The sequence below is a fragment of the Amblyomma americanum genome, chromosome 8 (assembly GCF_052857255.1).
Source record: "Amblyomma americanum isolate KBUSLIRL-KWMA chromosome 8, ASM5285725v1, whole genome shotgun sequence".
Classification (NCBI taxonomy): domain Eukaryota; kingdom Metazoa; phylum Arthropoda; class Arachnida; order Ixodida; family Ixodidae; genus Amblyomma; species Amblyomma americanum.
In genome coordinates this window covers 51593252-51599873 of record NC_135504.1, presented here as the reverse complement: position 1 = coordinate 51599873, position 6622 = coordinate 51593252, and the positions used below count along the sequence as shown (strand labels likewise).

Below are 6622 nucleotides of genomic sequence, written 5' to 3'. Positions count from 1 at the left end.
TAACTGCCCACAGCTTAAGCGCAGGTACGTGCTACTGTGCTGCGCATGCGCTGTAGATGCCTGTATGAAATCTGCCAATCAGACTGGTGCTGGCACAGTTGCTCTAAAAAAGGCAAATTTGAAAAACGCTATAGTTGCCAGTTAGATTTCTCTCCCCCTCTGTTTATCTGCATATGAGCGAGTGACAAAAGTGGTCGCTTGCCTGGGTTCCCACCTTGAACAGCCTGTGCTTTCGCTTCCTTGAATAAACGGCTGGCAGTCTGCAAGCCTGGCGCCTTATTCGTTTTTTGTTTTTACCTGGTGTCCTCGTCCTAATGTTGTTCGAAAATGAACCAACTAGACCTCAAGAACGTCCTACCAAATAACTTTGATCTCCAGGAATATTCCAGTGAAGTGGATGAATTTCCTTTTATGATGTAAATGGAGTCCGACTTATTTTGCGAGGATGGTGGTGGTAAACTTTTATTATGACATAAGAGTTTTGACCACAGAGGCACTTGGGGCCCCTGCACGACACCACTACACTCAAACTTTCATGTTCCTACGGTCGATGACGTCAGCAGCCGGGTCCGTGGCGGTCTTCTTCTGGACGGGGTCCTCAGAGCTTAGCAGGGTCTTCCAGTCCTCCCAGATGATGAGGTGCTCCAGGCCCCGCGGGAGTGGATCCGCCGGCCACTGTAAATTTGTTCTTTAGATCACAAACATCGTAAGCTCGGGTTTCGTTAGGTCGAATTCGACGAGGTCGACCTGAGCTTTGACGAGACGATGTTGAGCCAATGGGGTCGAGTGCTGAGAGACCACCTTGGCTTCAAAATAGAACTTAATGAGAACTGTTCAGAATACCAATACGTGAGGGCTGAGAAAGCTGAACGATACGACCACAAAACAAATATGCAAGCCTATATATGATTGCGTCAAAGGATGTGTGTTTACCTTCACGTTTTGACAACTGAATCTCCGAAGTGCAAAAATCAGTAACATGTGAACAGCTTAGCATGCTAAAAGGTCTCACGACAGCGCTCATCTTATTGGGATGCACGGGCAGACGCATGGTCCTGATGGTGAAACATGAATGGGCACTGTGTATTTCATTCTCTGTGCATACTACACGCAGGCCATGACAATGGCATTGCTCATTTGCAAACACACGATACCATATAACAGGACCTGAAATGCACAGTCGCTGTTTGAGCACACCGCTGCCCGTATGTGGAGAAAAACCTGAGAACCCTCAGCAGTTTTGGTATGTGATGTCTGCGACACAAGATGCACTGCAGTGCCACGCGATTGAATAAATACAGCACCGTGATCCCCCGCTTGGGTGTGTGCGAATAAACAGGCATTGTGGCAACTGCTTGTCAGCACAGATTCTAGTTTTTTTTAACTGCGCTCGTATGCTGAGCCTCCGTGCATAGGTCATGCACACGAAATAATGTGCTGCCTCTCAGTAGGCCGCTTTGTTAAAGAGCCTGAACAGCGGGCGCGCTGACACGTACACTATGATATTCGCGTTTCAATTCATAAACATGCCTGAGTGAATGCAAACAGGGAAACAAAAACGGTTGACTTACCTATGAAGTTGATTCAGGCGCTGGAAGCCGCCGGTACCTCGGTTGGGAGCGAGGTACCACAACCAAAGAAACAGCAGCTCTGCGATGAAACCAGGAGAATATGGTTGCTACAACGTAAACTGGTGTTAACATGCTGTTACTGATCATCTTCCAGGTTTAGTGAAGTGAGTGTTTAAGCCAAGTGCTGTGCTCGTACTCCTGTGGTACAACGGTGGTAGTCGACTAATGCAAAGCATGTCCAAGTATGTGAGCGCAGTGTACTCCAGTAGACGCACAAGTCTACGCGCGCTATAACTACGGAACGTGGCTATCACCTCTGCTTCAGCCTTTTGCTCCAGTTGAAGGCAGCACTCACCAGAAGAGTTGTTTTTCAAATTACAATTATTTTCTAGGCGCCAGGTGGCCACGAAATCTTACCGAGTGTGACATGAGATGCTGTCTCGTGCTATTTAATTTTATACGAGGTCCTCACGCTATCGCATAATATGGCGCTTATGTGCACTGTTCCATCTGCCGCGTGGTAACTCATCAGATTTGTCGTGGTAACAGTGCTTCCAATCTTGTTGTGGTTAGACGTAGGCAAGATGGAGAAACAATGCACAAATACAAGGCCCGAAAACAATACAAATATTGGGAATCTCTGTCGAGGCACTGTTGAAAACGGCAAAGTGCATAAAATAGGTTGAGAACGTCAGAGCTAAATACAAGGCCCAAAAACAATACAAATATTGGGAATCTCTGCCGAGGCACTGTTTAAAACGGCAAAGTGCATAAAGTAGGCTTAGAACGTCAGAGCTAAATGAAGTGGTTGTTGTGTGGACGTGTGATGTGCAACCACAGAATCTTATTCTTAAGGAACTTGGGAGAAACACTCCTGCCGTCACCTGCGAGCTTCACCTGTATTCTTTTCCCTCTAGATTGATGAGGCGGTTCACGTTGAGTCTCGTCGCACGGCTTAGCCAATGCGGTGGTTAGCATCTCTACTCGACTCGATGTGATGTGCAGCGATTTAGATGTACCGTCTTTGCCAACAGTAACTGAGCCACGGTGGTTTGGTTCTCAGCCACGTAACGAAGCACTTATGGAGGCCCTTAAGCTCTGAGTTTGTCTAGAGTAAGCTGAACCCTTGTCCACAGTTTCAGACACCTTTCGATCTGTAAGGCTTCCGTAAAGGCTCCGCTATACTGCTGAGAACTGGCCGGTTACTTTCGGAAAGGGGGTACTTAAGATTTTATTTAAATCCAGCTAGCATTTCCTGCATCAAGGGTCCTTTGTGATTCGTCAACAGTTCTTTCTTCATTCGTACTAGCAGGCGCTGTCGCTTGATTATGAACCGTTTTTATATTTTTTTCCTCTGGGCCCTAGGAAATGGCGCCATTCGCCGACACAATGGAATGAGAACTGAACTCACCGACGAATTTCAGGCCAATGCGCTTGAATCCCGGGTTCTGTTCAGAACTCGCGCTCTGCAAAGGTACCACGTCCAAACACAAAGGCCAATCCTGTACAAATTACAAAAAATCGGGGTTGCACCCTAATAAGGCACTGTTATAATTTCCCCCACTAACACTTCACCGAGTCATCAACTGTAGGGGAGTAGGGCAGGTGGGTGTGAGTAGATAGGCAGTATTTAGGGGTGGGTGTTTTTTCTTTTCTTCCTCAAAAGGTAAGATTAACACCAGAATATCATGGAGAGGGTATTCCTCTTACCACGCAGCCACTTGTTGAACAAGTCGAAACACCTCGCCCACTTTTGGCAGTGATTTCAATCGACGTCCACATTATGGCAAATGACGCTGGAGGCGTGACTTTCAAAATTTCAAAGCGCCCTGAATGCATTAACGGTAGCGCTATTCTTTGGCATTGCAGTCACTCTCCTCATGCTTTATGGGCATTTAACACCATAGAGCAACTCATCTAATGAATTATTGTGAAAGCATTGGATGGCTCAATCTCAATTTCATGTCCGCAATACGTGTCTGCAAAATGTGTCCGCACTATGACATCACAACCTGAATGCGTGATTGTAATGCAATATGTCGTTATGAAGACAGACGGCATCATGTTGTTAGATTAGTAATCACTAATTACGATAAATAATGACAACGAAACTAATTACGGTAATAGCTATTGAATGATAGCGATGTGGAAATGATTATAAGTGATGCTGTCATACCAAAATCACATGACAAGGACGCAGAAAATTTCGAAGTACGGTTACAAAATGACGACATACAAATGACAAGATGACGCGAAAATTTCGAAGGAAACGACGCCTGTCTTTCATCTCTCTGCAGACAGCTGAACCGCGCCGTAAGGGAAGGAAAGTGAAATGAAAGTTGGTTTAAGGAAAGGATATTACGCCTGTATCACATTGCGCCGTTTCATTTACCCAAAATCCAATTTCCATTTTTTTCTGAAATTATTTATCTGCAAGGTTTGCGGGCAGTTTGGAACCGGATTTGGTTCCCTAGCTATCTCCACATACAACGAGGAATAATCCCTTCCTGTCTGAAACCACAAATGCCATTGTACAGGTTAAAAAAAATAAAACAGGTACTAATTGTAACAATAGATAATATGTTCTTGCCTTGAGAAAATCGCATTAATTTACTGTATATGCACGTCTTTTCATGATTTCTTTTAATTTTTGTTCCAGCTGGGATTGTTGCACGTGGGCTGGTTTATCACACTGTTCATGTAGGTATAGGGTGCCCTCTTTGTAGTTCCTTTGGGCCTCCTGCTTATTATGTAGTATATAGCCATGTACATACTACACTGTAAATATGAAATAAAAATGTTCATGTTCAAATGAGATCTGTAGTTTGCTCATATGGCCGTTTAAATACGCACCTTGGGGGGCCATTCGCTCGAGGCTGTTTCCAGTCTTGGCCACGGACTGGAAAGGGACATTGTGCTGAAGCCATCTCGAAAAGGGATGACATCATCAAAGAGGGGAAAGAGTGACAAAGAGGCACATAGATGCACAAGAGAGGCGCTTAGTCATTGCAGGAGCACATGTTTTCCCATTTCGCCAGTGCGGGTCGCCACAGTGTTCTCAAGCATTTTGGGAGGCACGGGCAGGCGCGGTTTCGATGGCGAAGACGTAAAACAGGAATGGGTAGTTTGTATTAGATTCTCTCTACTTAGTACACTTCGGCCATGACATTCGCATTCACTTGCACTAACACCGATAACATATCTCAAAACACGTGACCGAGACGAATTCCTGACCAGAGATTTCCGGCGCCAAAGCAGACATCCATATATGTGCAACTGGAAATGGATAGCCGCCGTTTGAGCACACACCCACCCATATGCGACGGAAAAATTCGAGACCCACAGCAGGTGTCTTATTTGACGTGTGTGGAGGCGATAGGTGACATACTCCGATGCCACGCGAATGGACTAACACAGCACCGTGATCGACTACTCGGCCGTGCGCCAATAAACGGGCACGGGAATCTCGCCAGTAGGCCGCTTTGATAAACAGCCCGAACAACGGGCACGTAGACGCGTACACTATGACATTCGCTTTTCAGTTCATATACCTGTCTGACAGAGGAAAAGAAAAAGGCAGTGGCTCAACTTGGCTCACTCTGGAATTCAGCGCAAAGCAACGACGCTTGCTAAGCGTCGGGCTCATCCATAGCAGCTCTGCTACTGACTCGCGACAGCTGCTCCTAATACCCACATGACCACGTGTCTATGATGCGGTATCACAAGGTTCTTACATCACTCCCCATTGGATGTCATCACGAGGCTTCACATTACCCCATCGGATGTTCTTAAGGTCAAAGGTCAACCCAAAGGTCATCCAATGTCAAAGGCCAAAGCGCAAGTAAATGCCAACTAAAGGTCTTGGGTAGAGGTCAGGGGTCAAGGGTTCGACACCATAAGTGTACCATATATGGTCATACACGGCTAACGTGGTTGGGCTGATTTCGTTAAGGGCACAGGGTAAGGTAAAATTAGAAAAAAATCGTTGTCAAGTCAAAATTTTGGTCAGTGACCCTATGTTTTTATTATGCCTCTACCTGACCAGACGACGTTTCGTCAAACTCTTGACTACATCAACATACGCCATAAGTATGGGCAGCCAGTCATTACAAGCATCCGCCATTTCATTCGTAGTTCGTCAAAACTGGCAGCTTTCCGAACGCATCTGCAATTCAACTTGGCCTGTAAGATTCACCGTGTGATGCCGAAATCCCTTCGTCTGCACAGACCCGTAAGATCTGCCTTTGGACACCAAGTGATCAACAAAGCGGAGCGCCTTCTCGTCCAAGCCCGCATTGAAGAATGCAAACTTACTCTGAAACGCCTTGACAATGATGTGTTCTGTGAAAGGCGCCTCCTAGAATCTTCGGCTCCAGACGTTTTTCACGAGATCCAACTCGTTGCCAACCAAGAAGCCCGCTTGACAAAGGAAAAACACGAGAGGGCCCAGGAATCGAAGCTCGACAAACTTACCTCCGAAAAAAGGGGCATACGGGCGACACCATTGTCTGAGGTACGGAACCCTTCCTCTTACACTCTGACTCCGAGCGAATCTCAGGTTCTAAGTCACGGACTGAACTTCAACCAAGGAAAGCCACCAGATTTACGAAAAGTGATCTCTGCCGTTGAAAGCGCTGTTCAACTTTTAGACGTTGGTCTCAGGGATGAAGTCCGTACGAAGGCAATAGGGATACTTTCACGTATACGCAAGTCTGACCCTGTGTGCCCTCTGTCCTCAGAAGAGCGGAAGTCACTAGAAAGGCTACGCAGTAACCGCAGGATTGCGATACTACCAGCCGACAAAGGAAACGTCACAGTTATTCTTGACCGTGAGTCTTATAAAGCCAAAATTGAAGATTTGCTTCAGGACCCGGAAACTTACAGCCGCCTACCCAAAGACCCCACTTCTAAAGTCCAGAGGGACCTTCAAAAGCTACTGTCAACGATTTTTCAGTTCCTTCCGCCGTCAAAAAGAAGCCTATATTACAAGCTACTCTGCACAAACGGATCGGCGCCAGCTATCTACGGGCTGCCGAAAGTTCATAAGAAAG

General features: G+C 46.3%; 1 long non-coding RNA gene across 1 annotated transcript; it reads right to left on the bottom strand.

The window, feature by feature from the left end:
• Positions 1 to 547: 547 nt before the first annotated feature.
• Positions 548 to 4494, bottom strand: LOC144100450 (uncharacterized). The gene is made up of 3 exons (XR_013307658.1): positions 4425 to 4494; positions 1572 to 1650; positions 548 to 675 (listed from the first exon to the last, which is right to left on the bottom strand). It is a non-coding gene; the product is annotated as an uncharacterized LOC144100450 (long non-coding RNA).
• Between the last annotated feature and the right edge of the window lie 2128 nt (positions 4495 to 6622).